The following is a 16,494-nucleotide window of genomic DNA, read 5'->3' as shown; positions in this document are numbered from 1 at the left end:
ACTTGAGGAATGCACCCCAATTCTATAGGTATTTCAGGCAAAGCCTGATGCAACTGTGTGGCTTGGCTTCTTTGCCCTGGGAGTAAACTTTCCCATGAGATTCCAGCAAAGCATACTTTTAAAAACAAAAATAGCCTATGTAATCAACTGTTATTCTTGTTGTGTTTATGCAAACAATCCAGCCAAATTACAACTAGACTTACTATAGTAGGTAAATTAGTCTTTCATAAAAATACGGTGATTTTAGGGAGAAAAATTGCTTCAACAGGAAATTATTAGACACTGTTCTAAGTTTTGCCCAATAATACTGAATTTTATATCATAGTTTTCTATACCAGATTACAAGCCCTACATTCACCTAGGGAATACTACCTCTAGGCACCATTGCCAACTCTTTCTGCACCCAGGCCTCATTTTCCCTCTGAAAGAGAGCTCTGAGAGAAACCTTCAACCTGCCTCAGCACGAAGCAGTTACAGAAGAAATCCAGCATCCCCTTTCCCTGAAAGAATTCAGAGCCAAGATCCTTGAAGGAATATAGTAGGCAGTTAGACAGACATGAGCAGAGCAAAGATGCTAGGCCAACTAGAGGAGAAATAGAACTCTGAGACATACTTTTCACCACTCCAACTGCTCTGAAGCTGGGAATAGAGGAGCCTGTGTAGAACTAACCTTTATTCAAACTAATTAGAAGGAATTTATAGTTTTCATGTAATAGAAGGTATAGAGATCAAGAAAAAAAAAGTGAAATAAGAATCTAAAAGGGTATGTGTAAGTTCCAGAAGGTATGTATAAGTTGAAGTGGGTTTGCACAAGTAAAGAAGAACAAGAGTTGAGGAAGTAAAAATTGTAAGAAGGGATATAAAGAAAGGAATATAACTGGAAGAAAAGAAAATAGAGTAGGAATAGTTAAGAATAATTGTAAACGTTAGAAGAATGTTTATAAAAGTCATAGAAGATTTGCAAAGAGAAATCTTAAAAGGAATTTTAAATATACTGAATCATAAATTTAATAGATGGAGCACAGGAATTAATCTGAAAAGTAATCGTATTATCTTAAATCATAGAACTCATATATTTATGTGAGTATGGCGTTAACTTTTTTTTAAAGTTTTCTTTTCAAGGCCTCTACGAAGTAATTAGTGAGATAACTCAGCTGTGAGTGAGTCCAGCAAGTGGAACCGGTAAGTATGGTCAAACTGGCCCACCAGGAGTCAAAGCCTTATCTTGTCAACATCATCTTATCACCAGACAATAGCTGATGTCTACAGACCCCAGGCCTTCACATAGCTACATTCCTCACCCTAGTCCCCTCCCCTTTATAATCCTGTCCCTTACACCTTGCTAGAAGTATAGATTTAATACTTGTAAATATATATTTTTTCTTAATTAGACTAACCCGTCTTCTTAATTAGGCTAACCATTGCTGTCATTATAATTCTCTTTGTTTTTCTTATAATCTACAAAATTGGACCTTGAGCAATAAACACGCTTTGCCGACACAGCATTTCAAAGCAGAAAGTTCACCAGCTTCCTCTGTCTTCTGCAGCCAGAAAAAAAGGGGGTTGGGGGAGATGTGGGGAGGCATGAGGCAGGAGTTAGCTGAAGGTGGCTGCCCCTGCCTTGACTTTCCAAACAAGTCTGAGCCCCCAGGTGTTAACTTAGACACATCCTTGCTTAAAAGACACTACAGATGCATGTGTTTTCTCAAGGATGCTTACCCTGCTGATTGTATCTATAGGTTAATTTTAGTTCAAGCTGTTGTTACAGTAAAAGCCTAAGGAGGCTGGCAATCAAGGCTGCATAGTCACTGAAGCCAATATCCCCTTAGCCTTCTCTTTCACAAAAATGTGTGTCAGGGTAATCTATTCATTCATCGCTCAGGGTCTTTTGGTCAGTCCCAGCAGCTTTTCCTGAAACTTGGAGAAACTTTTTTTCCCAGTTGCTTAACTCAGTGGTTCTCAACCTTGGCTGCACATTAGAATTACCTGGGAATCTTTTTAAAATCCTGATTTCTGGGCCTCATTCTCCAGAAATTCTGTTTCTTTGTTACTAATGTTGTGGCCTCAACCCATAACAAAGAAACAGAATTTCCGGAAGATGAAGCTCAGAAATCAGGATTTTAAAAAGATTCCGAGGTGATTTTAATGTTCAGCCAAAGTTGAGAACCACTGGCTTAAGGTATCCCGTGCCTTCATTAGCACCAATGAATTCTAGTAATGAAGACACATCAAGTTCAGGTGGAATCTGAAACACTGATTCTAAGGCTTTCTTAGATCTTCTTTTGCTTGAAGGGACTGGCTGTAGAAGAGCAGGTTGAGGAACTTCTAAAACTCTTTCTTTATAAACTCATGCATTTTCTTTTTCCCTCTTTCTTCTAGATTGATTACTAATTTGTACCATATGTCTTATAACTGTCGGTCCAACCTTAGGTTATAAAGAGGTTGTGTCTGATGAACTACTGTGTTGCATTTTGGACATCTGTTGCTGTAGGAAAAATGTCTTACAATGCAGCTTTTTCAACATGTACTAAGACATTCTTTAATTGTAGTTGCAACTGTTAAGTAACCTTTGCAAATGGAACACAAGATGTATGGCGTCACTTCAGAGGGATTAATCTGCTCTTAAGTGCTCTTTCTTAACCTTTGATGTGGCCCGTACCCCTCCCGCCTCAGCGAGAAGTGGCTCATTTCTACCTCTTCCTCCTCTTCCTTTTCTTTTTCCTCCAGTTCCTCATCTTCTTCCAACTCCTCCTCCTCCTCCTAGAAGGGGACCCTCAAGCAGCCCAGGTTGTACTTTAGTCCACCTCAGGGGGCCAAGAGCATGAGCAGCCAGGAGCTCTTGCCTTTGGCAAAGGTGGTGGATCCTCACCAGGGTGAGGGCAGAAGAGAAAATGAGCTGTGTGTGTGGAGGAGAGGGGTGGAGGATGGGGGAGCATGGCTGTGGTCCCTCCTCCTTGGCAGTACCTGTGTTCTTGAATATATTTTGAGATCAAATTCTGCTCCTTAACTTTCCCTATAATGAAAGCCTGTGGTAATGGCACAGCAATAGACAGGCTGCCATCAAGGAAAATGTCACCATGAGACATCCATGACCAGTTTCGTTCAAATTGCTGGAGGTTGACTAGTTCATGAATATAACTATTTTGTGACCAGAGTTGGGAAGAGAAGGGTGTGGACACATTTCCTTATTGACACTAATAAAAATGAAAATGCTTTCTTGAAGTGTTTGTTGTTATGTGTTGTATTTAATTTCCCCATAGAGGATGATTTATAGAAGAAGAACCAAAGATTGTTTCCAATATGAATCCTAGGACTCCTAAGGGAATGGTGTTCAATTTCCTCTTGGGAGCCAAGATCAGTTACCCCAGACAGCACAGTATCTCCCTTCTTTCCTGTTGATTCAGAGGCCCAAGGAGTACAAAATGGCTGGATGGCAGTCTTATTTCCAGTTTGATAAAATCATTGTTGTATCTCCTGGTAGAACAGTTCCTCACTTTGTACAACGACTGCTAGGCCAGCAGAACATAAGGTCATAGGAGGAGGAAACAAATTTTGCTATTGGGTTCCTAGGGGCCATAGTGAGTGGTGACACATTTTCACCCCTTGATTCCTGCCCTTGTGAATCCTGGTTACTGGAGAGACAGCACCATTTATTGCATACTGATCCCAAGGGCACGTACCTAGGTTGCAGGCTGGTACCTCGGTTGCAGGCTCATTCCCTGGCCTTACTTGGGTCTGGATCTCTCTCTCTCAGATTGATATTTCTTGCTCTCTGTCTCCTTTCCATGTTTCCATACTTTTTAAAAATCAAGGAAAAAATATCTTCAGCAAAGATTAACAACAACAACGACAAAAATACAAAAATAATGTCAATTTATTTAGTTGACCCTAAACCATGTTTGGGTCTCTGAACTGCTAATCATCTTCTCTACCTTGCTACCTGCTAGTAAACATTCCCTTTAAATTTCACAGAAAAGGAGTCAAAATTTTCTGATCTTAAATATATGCTGACAATAAGTGTAGTATATAATTATAGTACATATAAGTCAATGACCTTTATGCACACATGAAAATTGATATCCATGATGTCTATGTAATAATCATTAAAATTGTCTTTAAGATCTGTTTTTATTATAATTTTATGCAAAATGATGAAACTAAAAGAGTGTTGATGGACCTTTGGTAGCAAGTTCTATTATAATAATGAAATGTATAACCTTGTTTAACAACTAAAAGTTTAATATTATGAAATATTCACAATATTACTTATACCTTAATGTATATATTTCATAGATCTGATTTAGTTATTTGTTTTGCATTGCATTGCCTGTCTGCCCCAGTAGAATATAAAAAATATAATTTGGGATGATGTTTTTCCTGTTTCCTGCGAAGTCCCCAGTACATAAAACCCAGCCCATGGGATAGTTGGAGAAAATGACATTCTAAATACTAAATAAATGAATGAATAAACCACATTAGAACTGGAAAACCAATGAAATCAAAGCCTATCACAAAATCTGCAAATGGCATAGACTTCCTGGTTCTGTTTCTTCAACATTCAAATAGCTCTTAACAAATCCGCAAGTAGTTGTTTCCAACTATTGCCTTAGAGTGGGCGAATGAACATCGGTCACCGATAGGCTCCAAAACATAAAGTGCTCCATACATAATCTAAATTTTGTGCTGCTTTTTAGCAGTCTTGATGTGTTTGAAGAGCCTCCTCTATACTGTTATCCAGTGAAGAAGGCTGATGACAAGTATGCCACCTTAAACATGTGGCTTCCAAGATCGCCTTGGAATCATGGCCATTCCAGACAGCAGGGAGAAGGTAGATATATGGGGGAGCATTTTAGGGGTCAGCCTGTAAATGGTGCTCTGGTGACTTAATTGTCACTCACAAATCATTGATCAACATTATTCACTTTGCCACACCATCTGTAAAGAAAAACATAGTCACTCTATTGCTCAGAAAGATGAAGGCATTTCATTTAGGACATGGATATTAGAGGGCACTTAGGAACCTTTCAATTGAAAAGCCAATAGAATGTAAAACAAAAATGTCCTCTGTTTAAAAGGGAGTCATACTTGTTTAAGCTACTGATAATTTCACATGCCATTACATCATTCTTGAATTTGTTTCTGTATTTCTTCAAAAATTCTAAATGATTCAAGTTCCCACTAAATATTTCTGTCTTCACAAAACTATCATTGATTTTGCATTGTAGCATTTGTAGCTGCCTTGTGTGTATTCCTGGTATACTTTGCTGGTAAGTTCTGATTTAGTTTTTATAATATTTCTCCATGATTATTTTTAGTTATTTTTTTTCTAGTACTTGGGTGTGGTTTTTAACTAGAAATTATATAAATTAAATTGCATCAACAAAAATACTTGATATGTACAAGAATCTTATTGATATGCAACAAATAATAACAGAATTATATAAAAGTTTTCACACTAGCAATTGCTATTCAAAATTTAAAATATTTGCATTTAGGTGTATGCTCCAAGGAGATAAAAATACACACTGGTGGAAAATAATCTCTCTCAGTTTTGCATGTTTACTTTACTTCACCATTTAGTCAGTGGCACAAATGAAAATTTGCAGCTGGTATCAAGATAAGTGCACAATATTTGCGTTTATATGATAGCTGACTGTAAGGAAACTACAGTTATTCAGGAAATGTGTGTGTCTTAACAGAAATGTTCGGTTTAGCACTGGAATTACAATACAAATAGAATGCACTATTCTTTAGTGAAGGTCTCTGGAACTATATCTCAAAGCAGAATTTTGGATGTACTTTATGGAATTATGATGAAAATATTTATAGAAAGCATCATAAATGGATGTCCATCTGCAACTGTTTCACTATAAAGCTTTCATTGAGGCTCAACATCAGAAGCAGTCTTTTACAGATGTCCATTGGAATAAAAGTCGCCTTTCTGGTTGTGGCAACAGGAATACTCATCTTAGGAGTGCTAGGAAATGGATTCATCGGACTGGTGAACTGCACTGAGTGGGTCAAGACTGGGAAAGTTTCCTCAGCTGATTTCATCCTCACCAACTTGGCTCTGGCCAGAATCATCCATCTGTTGCTAACACTATTGGATTCATTTATAGTAGGGCTGGCTCCACATCTCTATGCTACTGGTAAACTAGCAAAGGTGGTTACTATTCTTTGGGCACTAACTAACCACCTAACTATCTGGTTTGCCACCTGCCTCAGCATTTTCTACTTCCTTAAGATAGCCAATTTCTCCCACTCCTTTTTCATGTGGCTGAAGTGGAGAGTCAATAGGGTGGTTCTTCTGCTTTTCCTGGGGTCTCTCTTCCTATTCTCCTTTAATATCTTTATGCATAATGCTGCTAGTAAATATTCGTTGAATACCTACAGGGTATATGGAATAAATATGAGTTTACAGTTAGAGGTAAATGAAATTTTCTATCTTAAAAGTCTTCTTCCTCTTAGTTTGACCTATGTTATCCCCTTATTCCTATCCCTGATCTCTTTGCTTCTTTTATTTCTTTCCTTGGTGAGACACACCAAGAATTTTCAGCTCAACCTGGCAGGCTCAGGAGACTCAAACACAGAGGCCCATAGAAGGGCCATGAAAATGGTGACAGCGTTCCTCCTCCTCTTTATAATTTACATTATTTCTATTGTAACAGCAAGTTGGATCTCCATTAAGGTACTGACATTTCAGGTCAAGATGCTTGTCATGATGATTTCAGCTACCTTTCCCTCAGGCCACTCTTTTTTTATAATTTTTGGAAACAGCAAGCTAAGACAGATCGCCTTGAGACTACTCTGGCACTTAAATTCTCTGAGAAAAGCGAAACATTAACATTATTGGCAGAATTTGAAATAACCTTGTGCATTTTATGGGAAAATACTTTAATATTAACCTTTCATCATTTCTTTATATCAGGGTTTGTTAAACAGCGCTAAAAGTTCCCTACAACACGCCTTTAAGTAATTATATTTTCTTAAAGTGATATGACATAATATTTGACTAAAGGACATGTCTCCAGTTTATTAACAATTTCTGGTCACAGTAGAGTATTTTACACCTGAAGAAGTGTGGTTATAAAAGTCTATAGTGAAATATTGAAAAATGTATAAACAATGTACAATGCAATATGAATAACTGTATATAGAAGTACAGTCACTGAAAGGGAAAAAGTAACAGAAGTTTTTCGAACTAAATATAAGTTTGAAAGTAGAATTCAAAAAGAATTGTAAAGGTTAAGTGTAATAATATATTATATAAATATAAAAGTGATAATATTAGTGTGATGCTTCTAATGTTGTAAACGTTCTGAAATAATAGGAATTTTCATACTATATTTCTTGGATTACTGGTATTTGTTGGTAAAACAACTTTGTTCAAGAGTATGGCTATATGCATTTAAGGTGAAGATGGATATCCTAAGACCCATTAATTGCACTCCTTCTTGTTATATTAGAGAATTTTTCGTTCATGTTTAACAGAATATACATGCAAAAATATGACGTTACTACTGTTCTTAGTAGCTGAAATTGAGGATTCATATAAATGCTCAATTTGATGAATCATATAAATGCCCATTAGTTATAAAATGGACAAATAAATCATTGCATATGGACACAATAGAATACAACACAAAAATGAAAATGAACAAATAAGACCTATAAATTTCTTAGTTCCTTGATGGAGAAAAAAGACAGAGACATAGAAAGATCAATTTGTAAAAGCAAAAATACATATTTAGTGTAGTGTTTGGGTATGTTTGTACATATGTAGTGCAACTTCTGTAATATAATGATTCTGATTAATAACAATAGCTGTGCATGTAATAAGCAGAGAAGAGAAGTTTGCTTGGTAATGATGCTATTAAAATATGAAATACAGTTTATATGCTATATTTTTATATAAAAGTCATATGTATTCCATATGAAAATTCTATAACAGCAAAGTTCTTTTTGTTTGATTCACAGTGCCTAAATTTTATAATGCAGTAAAAAATAGCAAATATAGTATCAGAAATATTTTGTTTGTAACTTACTCTTGATGAAGTTTTAGGTGATGTTATTCTTTCAAGTTAGACCTGGTACTGAAAGTTATGTGTCATAAGGCCATGAAATATATCAGTAATGTTCTTTCATTAGAGTGAATTCTGTTTCTTAGAAAACTGGATGAAGTCACAATATTTAGAGATCTCCCATTTAACTGTCTTCTTCTTCTTCTTCTTCTTCTTCTTCTTCTTCTTCTTCTTCTTCTTCTTCTTCTTCTTCTTCTTCTTCTTCTTCATCATCCTGTTATCTTATTAAATGACTTATATTTCAAATGTTTACACACATAATTTGGGCAATGTGTAAATTATTTCTTAATGATCATTGTATCTAAATTATGTTAGTAATGAGCAAAGTTAAAATCAAGTGAAAAGCTTTAGAAATGGACTGTTCTTTCATTTTAAATGTATTACTTGAGCAAATAATTCACGGATGATCTTAAAATCATGGAATTAAGCAATTGAGATCCATTTCTAACATTAGAAATGAAGTAAATGAAAAATGACTCGTAAAAAATAACTCATGGAATAGCATTGTGTCTCTTTGATTGATGTATTTATATTTTGAATATTTGAATATATATATTCAAATATATATATTCAAATATATATATATATATATATATATATATATATATATATATATATATATATATATATATATATATATATATATATTAGAGGCCTGGTGCACGAGATTCGTGCACTGGGAGAAGCGGGGGGGGGGCAGGGGGGGAGGGGTCTCTCAGCCTGGCCTGAGCCCCGAGCTGGCATTCGGATGTCCTTAGCTCTCCCACCAACAACACTGTGCTCTCCAGTTGTGAGCCTGGCTTCTGGCTGAGTGGCCCTCCCCCTGTGGGAGCGCACTGACCACCAAAGGCAGCTCCTGCATTAAGAGTCTGCCCCCTGGTGGTCAGTGCATGTCATAGCAACCGGTCATTCCGCTATTGAGTCATTTGCATATTAGCCTTTTATTATATAGGACTAGAGGCCCGGTGCACAAAAATTTGTGCACTTGGGGGAGAGGGGGGGTCCCTCAGCCCGGCCTGTGCCCTCTCACAGTCTGGGAACCCTCGGTTGATATCGACCTGCTGGCTTAGGCCTGCTCCCGGGTGGCAGAGGGCAGGCCTAATCCCTAGGTGCAGCCCCTGGTCAGGCTCAGAGCAGGGCGGATTGGGGAGTTGGGGCGCCGCCCCCTGTCATGCACAGAGCAGGGCGGATTGGGAGGTTGCGATGCCACCCCCTGTCACGCACAGAGCAGGGGCAATCAGGGGGTTGGGGCACTGCCCACTGTCATGCACAGAGCAGAGCCCATCAGGGGGTTGGGGCTCCGTACCCTGTCACACACAGAGCAGGGTCGATCAGGGGGTTGGGGCGCTGCCCTCTATCACCCACAGAGCAGGGTTGATCAGGGGGTTGGTCGCCGCCCTCTATCACCCACAGAGCAGGGCGGATCAGGGGGTTGGGGCGCCACTACTCTCACACTCAGGGCAGGGCCAATGGGAAGGTTATGGCTCTACCCCGTCATACACAGAGCAGGGCCTGTGGGGGGGGGGGCGTGGTTGGGGCGCCGCACCCTGTCACACACAGAACAGGGCCGATCAGGGGGTTGGGGTGCCGCACCCTGTCGCACACAGAGCCGCAGGGCGATCAGGAGGTTGGGGAGCTAACCCCTATCAGGCACAGAGCAGAGCTGATCTGGGGGTTGGGGCGCCTTCCCCTGTCACGAACAGAGCAGGGCGGATAGAAAGGTTGTGGCCCCACCCTCTGTCACACACAGAGCCACAGGGCGATCAGGGGGTTTGAGCGCTGGCCCCTGTCACGCTGATCCCGGTGCCGGGAGGCCTCTCAGCTCCGCTGATCCTGGTGCTGGGAGGCATATTACCTTTTGCTATATAGGATAGAGGCCTGGTGTACGGGTGGAGGCCGGCTGGTTTGCCCTGAAGGGTGTCCTGGATCAGGGTGGGGGTCCCGCTTGGGTGCCTGGCCAGCCTGTATGAGGGGCTGATGGCTGTTTGCAGCTGGTCACACACCCTTCAGGGTGGGGGTCCCCACTGGGGTGCCTGGCCAGTCTGGGTGAGGGGCTGAGGGCTGTTTTCAAGCTGGCAGGTGACGGAAGCTCCCAACTGCTCCTTTTTTCATTTTTCTTTTTTTTATTCTGGACCAGCTTTAGCTCTGGCTCCAGCTCTGAGGCCTCTGCTTCTGAAAGCAGGTATCTGGTTTGTTTGGGTTCTATAATCGAAACACTGTTTCAACTCCAGGTCTGAGATCCCAGCTGGCTGAAAGCAGGTTTCTGGGGTTTTGTTTAGCTTCTATATTTGTAACAATGTTTCAAACTGCAAGCTCAGAGGCCAGCAGCGGCAGGCGGGGAACGTTGGATTCCTCTGTCACTGAAGCAAGCAAGACTCATGTTAGCTTCAAGCTGCCTGGCTGCCGGCCGCCATCTTGGCTGGCAGTTCATTTGCATATTGCCCTGATCAGCCAATGGGAAGGGTAGCGGTCGTATGCTAATTACCATGTTTCTCTTTTATTAGATAGGATATATTTATGTCAGTAAAGTCTTTATTGTACTGAAGGCTTATGGTACTGACCATAAAGCATATAGGAGACAGTCTTGTCATGCAGAATAATGATAATTTATCTCTTTTAGAAGTAAACAACAACAATAACAAAAAAATGATGCAAATTTAAAATATGATGGCAACACACAAAAGTGGTCAATCGTATTTGTCTTTGTCAGAGCAGTATAGTTGCACAGTTTAACAAAGTCTGGCTTTGACTCTTCATTTCAAAAGCATACTTCTCTTCTGCCATACTGATACCATCTCAGAGAGTAGAATCCACACCTCCAAGTTAAATACACTATGGCTCAATGAAGAAAGTAGTTACTGATTCACATCAAAGATTAGGAAGCAAAATCATTATCAAAGTATTTGAAATCACAAGAACTTTAAAAATTCAGTACTTTGAAATTTCCCTCCTGAGATATTGATGCATTTTGTACATAGTTGCTAGTAAAACAAATGCTTTCTATCATTTCAAGTTGTACTTATAAATATGATGCTTGGTGCTGAAAATAGATATTATGTCTTAGCACAAAATGGCAGCAGTTACTTCTGGTAAATGATTTTAGTGAGATGCACTCTTTGGTGAGATGCAAAATAACATTGAAAAACCACCTTATTTTCTTTCTCTCCTCCCTCCTGATACTCTCAGAATCTTCAAGTAATTTTCAGAGGAGAAGCCACAAGACCAGAATGAATGAGCAAAGACCGTCTATGTTTAGCCCATGGACCATCAGATCTGCTCTAGGCCAATTAGCCTGCATTGCTGCATCACCTTTGCATGTGGAAATTCCCTTAGAGTTTGTATCGCTCCAACAAGTGATGGTCAGAAATGATTTTACCTGACAAACTAGGTCAAGACCCATTTTTCTTCTCAGAAAGTTTTCTACGTGCCCAATAGTTTCTTTTTGTGGGGAGGCATGGGACAGGAGTTACTGAAGGCACCTGCCCCTGCCATGACATTTCCAAACAAGTCTGAGCCCTGGGAGTTTACTTAGACACGCCCTTCCTTAAGGGACACTACAGACACATGTGTTTTCTCAGGGGTGCTTACCCTGCTGATTGTATCTAGAGGTTAATTTTAGTTCAAGCTGTTGTTACAATAAAAGCCTAAGGAGGCAGGCAACTGAGGCTGCTTAGTCCCTAAAGCAAAATAGCCCCTTAGCTTTCTCTTTCACAAAAAAGTGTATCAGAGTAATCCATGCATCTATAGCTCAGGGTCTGCTGGTCAGTCCCAGGAGCTTTTCCAGAAACTTGGAGAAACTTATTTTCCAATCACTTAAAGTATCCCCTGCCTTCATTAGCACCAATGAATTTTAGTAATAAAGACATATTAAGGTCAGGTGGAATCTGAAACACCGATTCTAAGGTTTTCTTAGATCCTTTGCTTGAAGGGACTGGTTGTAGAAAAGCAGGTTGAGCTACTTCTATACCTCTTTCTTTAAAAACTCATGCATTTGCTTTTTCCCTCTTTCTTCTAGATTGATTACTAATTTGTACACTATGTCTTGTAACTGTTAGTCCAACCTTATGTTATAAAGAACTTGTGTCTCAATAACTACGATGTTGCATTTTGGACATCTGTTGCTGTAGGAAAAATGTCTTACAATGCAGCTTTTTCAACATGTACTAAGACATTCTTTAATTGTAGTTGCAACTGTTAAGTAACCTTTGCAAATGGAACACAAGATGTATGGCGTCACTTCAGAGGGATTAATCTGCTCTTAAGTGCTCTTTCTTAACCTTTGATGTGGCCCGTACCCCTCCCGCCTCAGCGAGAAGTGGCTCATTTCTACCTCTTCCTCCTCTTCCTTTTCTTTTTCCTCCAGTTCCTCATCTTCTTCCAACTCCTCCTCCTCCTCCTAGAAGGGGACCCTCAAGCGGCCCAGGTTGTACTTTAGTCCACCTCAGGGGGCCAAGAGCATGAGCAGCCAGGAGCTCTTGCCTTTGGCAAAGGTGGTGGATCCTCACCAGGGTGAGGGCAGAAGAGAAAATGAGCTGTGTGTGTGGAGGAGAGGGGTGGAGGATGGGGGAGCATGGCTGTGGTCCCTCCTCCTTGGCAGTACCTGTGTTCTTGAATATATTTTGAGATCAAATTCTGCTCCTTAACTTTCCCTATAATGAAAGCCTGTGGTAATGGCACAGCAATAGACAGGCTGCCATCAAGGAAAATGTCACCATGAGACATCCATGACCAGTTTCGTTCAAATTGCTGGAGGTTGACTAGTTCATGAATATAACTATTTTGTGACCAGAGTTGGGAAGAGAAGGGTGTGGACACATTTCCTTATTGACACTAATAAAAATGAAAATGCTTTCTTGAAGTGTTTGTTGTTATGTGTTGTATTTATTTTCCCCATAGAGGATGATTTATAGAAGAAGAACCAAAGATTGTTTCCAATATGAATCCTAGGACTCCTAAGGGAATGGTGTTCAATTTCCTCTTGGGAGCCAAGATCAGTTACCCCAGACAGCACAGTATCTCCCTTCTTTCCTGTTGATTCAGAGGCCCAAGGAGTACAAAATGGCTGGATGGCAGCCTTATTTCCAGTTTGATAAAATCATTGTTGTATCTCCTGGTAGAACAGTTCCTCACTTTGTACAACGACTGCTAGGCCAGCAGAACATAAGGTCATAGGAGGAGGAAACAAATTTTGCTATTGGGTTCCTAGGGGCCATAGTGAGTGGTGACACATTTTCACCCCTTGATTCCTGCCCTTGTGAATCCTGGTTACTGGAGAGACAGCACCATTTATTGCATACTGATCCCAAGGGCACGTACCTAGGTTGCAGGCTGGTACCTCGGTTGCAGGCTCATTCCCTGGCCTTACTTGGGTCTGGATCTCTCTCTCTCAGATTGATATTTCTTGCTCTCTGTCTCCTTTCCATGTTTCCATACTTTTTAAAAATCAAGGAAAAAATATCTTCAGCAAAGATTAACAACAACAACGACAAAAATACAAAAATAATGTCAATTTATTTAGTTGACCCTAAACCATGTTTGGGTCTCTGAACTGCTAATCATCTTCTCTACCTTGCTACCTGCTAGTAAACATTCCCTTTAAATTTCACAGAAAAGGAGTCAAAATTTTCTGATCTTAAATATATGCTGACAATAAGTGTAGTATATAATTATAGTACATATAAGTCAATGACCTTTATGCACACATGAAAATTGATATCCATGATGTCTATGTAATAATCATTAAAATTGTCTTTAAGATCTGTTTTTATTATAATTTTATGCAAAATGATGAAACTAAAAGAGTGTTGATGGACCTTTGGTAGCAAGTTCTATTATAATAATGAAATGTATAACCTTGTTTAACAACTAAAAGTTTAATATTATGAAATATTCACAATATTACTTATACCTTAATGTATATATTTCATAGATCTGATTTAGTTATTTGTTTTGCATTGCATTGCCTGTCTGCCCCAGTAGAATATAAAAAATATAATTTGGGATGATGTTTTTCCTGTTTCCTGCGAAGTCCCCAGTACATAAAACCCAGCCCATGGGATAGTTGGAGAAAATGACATTCTAAATACTAAATAAATGAATGAATAAACCACATTAGAACTGGAAAACCAATGAAATCAAAGCCTATCACAAAATCTGCAAATGGCATAGACTTCCTGGTTCTGTTTCTTCAACATTCAAATAGCTCTTAACAAATCCGCAAGTAGTTGTTTCCAACTATTGCCTTAGAGTGGGCGAATGAACATCGGTCACCGATAGGCTCCAAAACATAAAGTGCTCCATACATAATCTAAATTTTGTGCTGCTTTTTAGCAGTCTTGATGTGTTTGAAGAGCCTCCTCTATACTGTTATCCAGTGAAGAAGGCTGATGACAAGTATGCCACCTTAAACATGTGGCTTCCAAGATCGCCTTGGAATCATGGCCATTCCAGACAGCAGGGAGAAGGTAGATATATGGGGGAGCATTTTAGGGGTCAGCCTGTAAATGGTGCTCTGGTGACTTAATTGTCACTCACAAATCATTGATCAACATTATTCACTTTGCCACACCATCTGTAAAGAAAAACATAGTCACTCTATTGCTCAGAAAGATGAAGGCATTTCATTTAGGACATGGATATTAGAGGGCACTTAGGAACCTTTCAATTGAAAAGCCAATAGAATGTAAAACAAAAATGTCCTCTGTTTAAAAGGGAGTCATACTTGTTTAAGCTACTGATAATTTCACATGCCATTACATCATTCTTGAATTTGTTTCTGTATTTCTTCAAAAATTCTAAATGATTCAAGTTCCCACTAAATATTTCTGTCTTCACAAAACTATCATTGATTTTGCATTGTAGCATTTGTAGCTGCCTTGTGTGTATTCCTGGTATACTTTGCTGGTAAGTTCTGATTTAGTTTTTATAATATTTCTCCATGATTATTTTTAGTTATTTTTTTTCTAGTACTTGGGTGTGGTTTTTAACTAGAAATTATATAAATTAAATTGCATCAACAAAAATACTTGATATGTACAAGAATCTTATTGATATGCAACAAATAATAACAGAATTATATAAAAGTTTTCACACTAGCAATTGCTATTCAAAATTTAAAATATTTGCATTTAGGTGTATGCTCCAAGGAGATAAAAATACACACTGGTGGAAAATAATCTCTCTCAGTTTTGCATGTTTACTTTACTTCACCATTTAGTCAGTGGCACAAATGAAAATTTGCAGCTGGTATCAAGATAAGTGCACAATATTTGCGTTTATATGATAGCTGACTGTAAGGAAACTACAGTTATTCAGGAAATGTGTGTGTCTTAACAGAAATGTTCGGTTTAGCACTGGAATTACAATACAAATAGAATGCACTATTCTTTAGTGAAGGTCTCTGGAACTATATCTCAAAGCAGAATTTTGGATGTACTTTATGGAATTATGATGAAAATATTTATAGAAAGCATCATAAATGGATGTCCATCTGCAACTGTTTCACTATAAAGCTTTCATTGAGGCTCAACATCAGAAGCAGTCTTTTACAGATGTCCATTGGAATAAAAGTCGCCTTTCTGGTTGTGGCAACAGGAATACTCATCTTAGGAGTGCTAGGAAATGGATTCATCGGACTGGTGAACTGCACTGAGTGGGTCAAGACTGGGAAAGTTTCCTCAGCTGATTTCATCCTCACCAACTTGGCTCTGGCCAGAATCATCCATCTGTTGCTAACACTATTGGATTCATTTATAGTAGGGCTGGCTCCACATCTCTATGCTACTGGTAAACTAGCAAAGGTGGTTACTATTCTTTGGGCACTAACTAACCACCTAACTATCTGGTTTGCCACCTGCCTCAGCATTTTCTACTTCCTTAAGATAGCCAATTTCTCCCACTCCTTTTTCATGTGGCTGAAGTGGAGAGTCAATAGGGTGGTTCTTCTGCTTTTCCTGGGGTCTCTCTTCCTATTCTCCTTTAATATCTTTATGCATAATGCTGCTAGTAAATATTCGTTGAATACCTACAGGGTATATGGAATAAATATGAGTTTACAGTTAGAGGTAAATGAAATTTTCTATCTTAAAAGTCTTCTTCCTCTTAGTTTGACCTATGTTATCCCCTTATTCCTATCCCTGATCTCTTTGCTTCTTTTATTTCTTTCCTTGGTGAGACACACCAAGAATTTTCAGCTCAACCTGGCAGGCTCAGGAGACTCAAACACAGAGGCCCATAGAAGGGCCATGAAAATGGTGACAGCGTTCCTCCTCCTCTTTATAATTTACATTATTTCTATTGTAACAGCAAGTTGGATCTCCATTAAGGTACTGACATTTCAGGTCAAGATGCTTGTCATGATGATTTCAGCTACCTTTCCCTCAGGCCACTCTTTTTTTATAATTTTTGGAAACAG

At 39.1% G+C, this 16,494-nt stretch overlaps 2 pseudogenes; both read right to left on the bottom strand.

The window, feature by feature from the left end:
* The window catches only part of LOC132226492 (polycomb group RING finger protein 6-like), a 35,875-nt pseudogene extending 32,789 nt beyond the window's left edge, over positions 1 to 3,086 (bottom strand).
* Positions 3,087 to 11,410: 8,324 nt separating this feature from the next.
* On the bottom strand, positions 11,411 to 12,803 carry LOC132226491 (polycomb group RING finger protein 6-like; annotated as a pseudogene).
* Positions 12,804 to 16,494: the final 3,691 nt, after the last annotated feature.

The sequence above is a fragment of the Myotis daubentonii genome, chromosome 2, assembly GCF_963259705.1.
Source record: "Myotis daubentonii chromosome 2, mMyoDau2.1, whole genome shotgun sequence".
NCBI classification, from domain to species: Eukaryota; Metazoa; Chordata; class Mammalia; order Chiroptera; family Vespertilionidae; genus Myotis; species Myotis daubentonii.
This window is presented reverse-complemented; position numbering and strand designations above follow the sequence as displayed.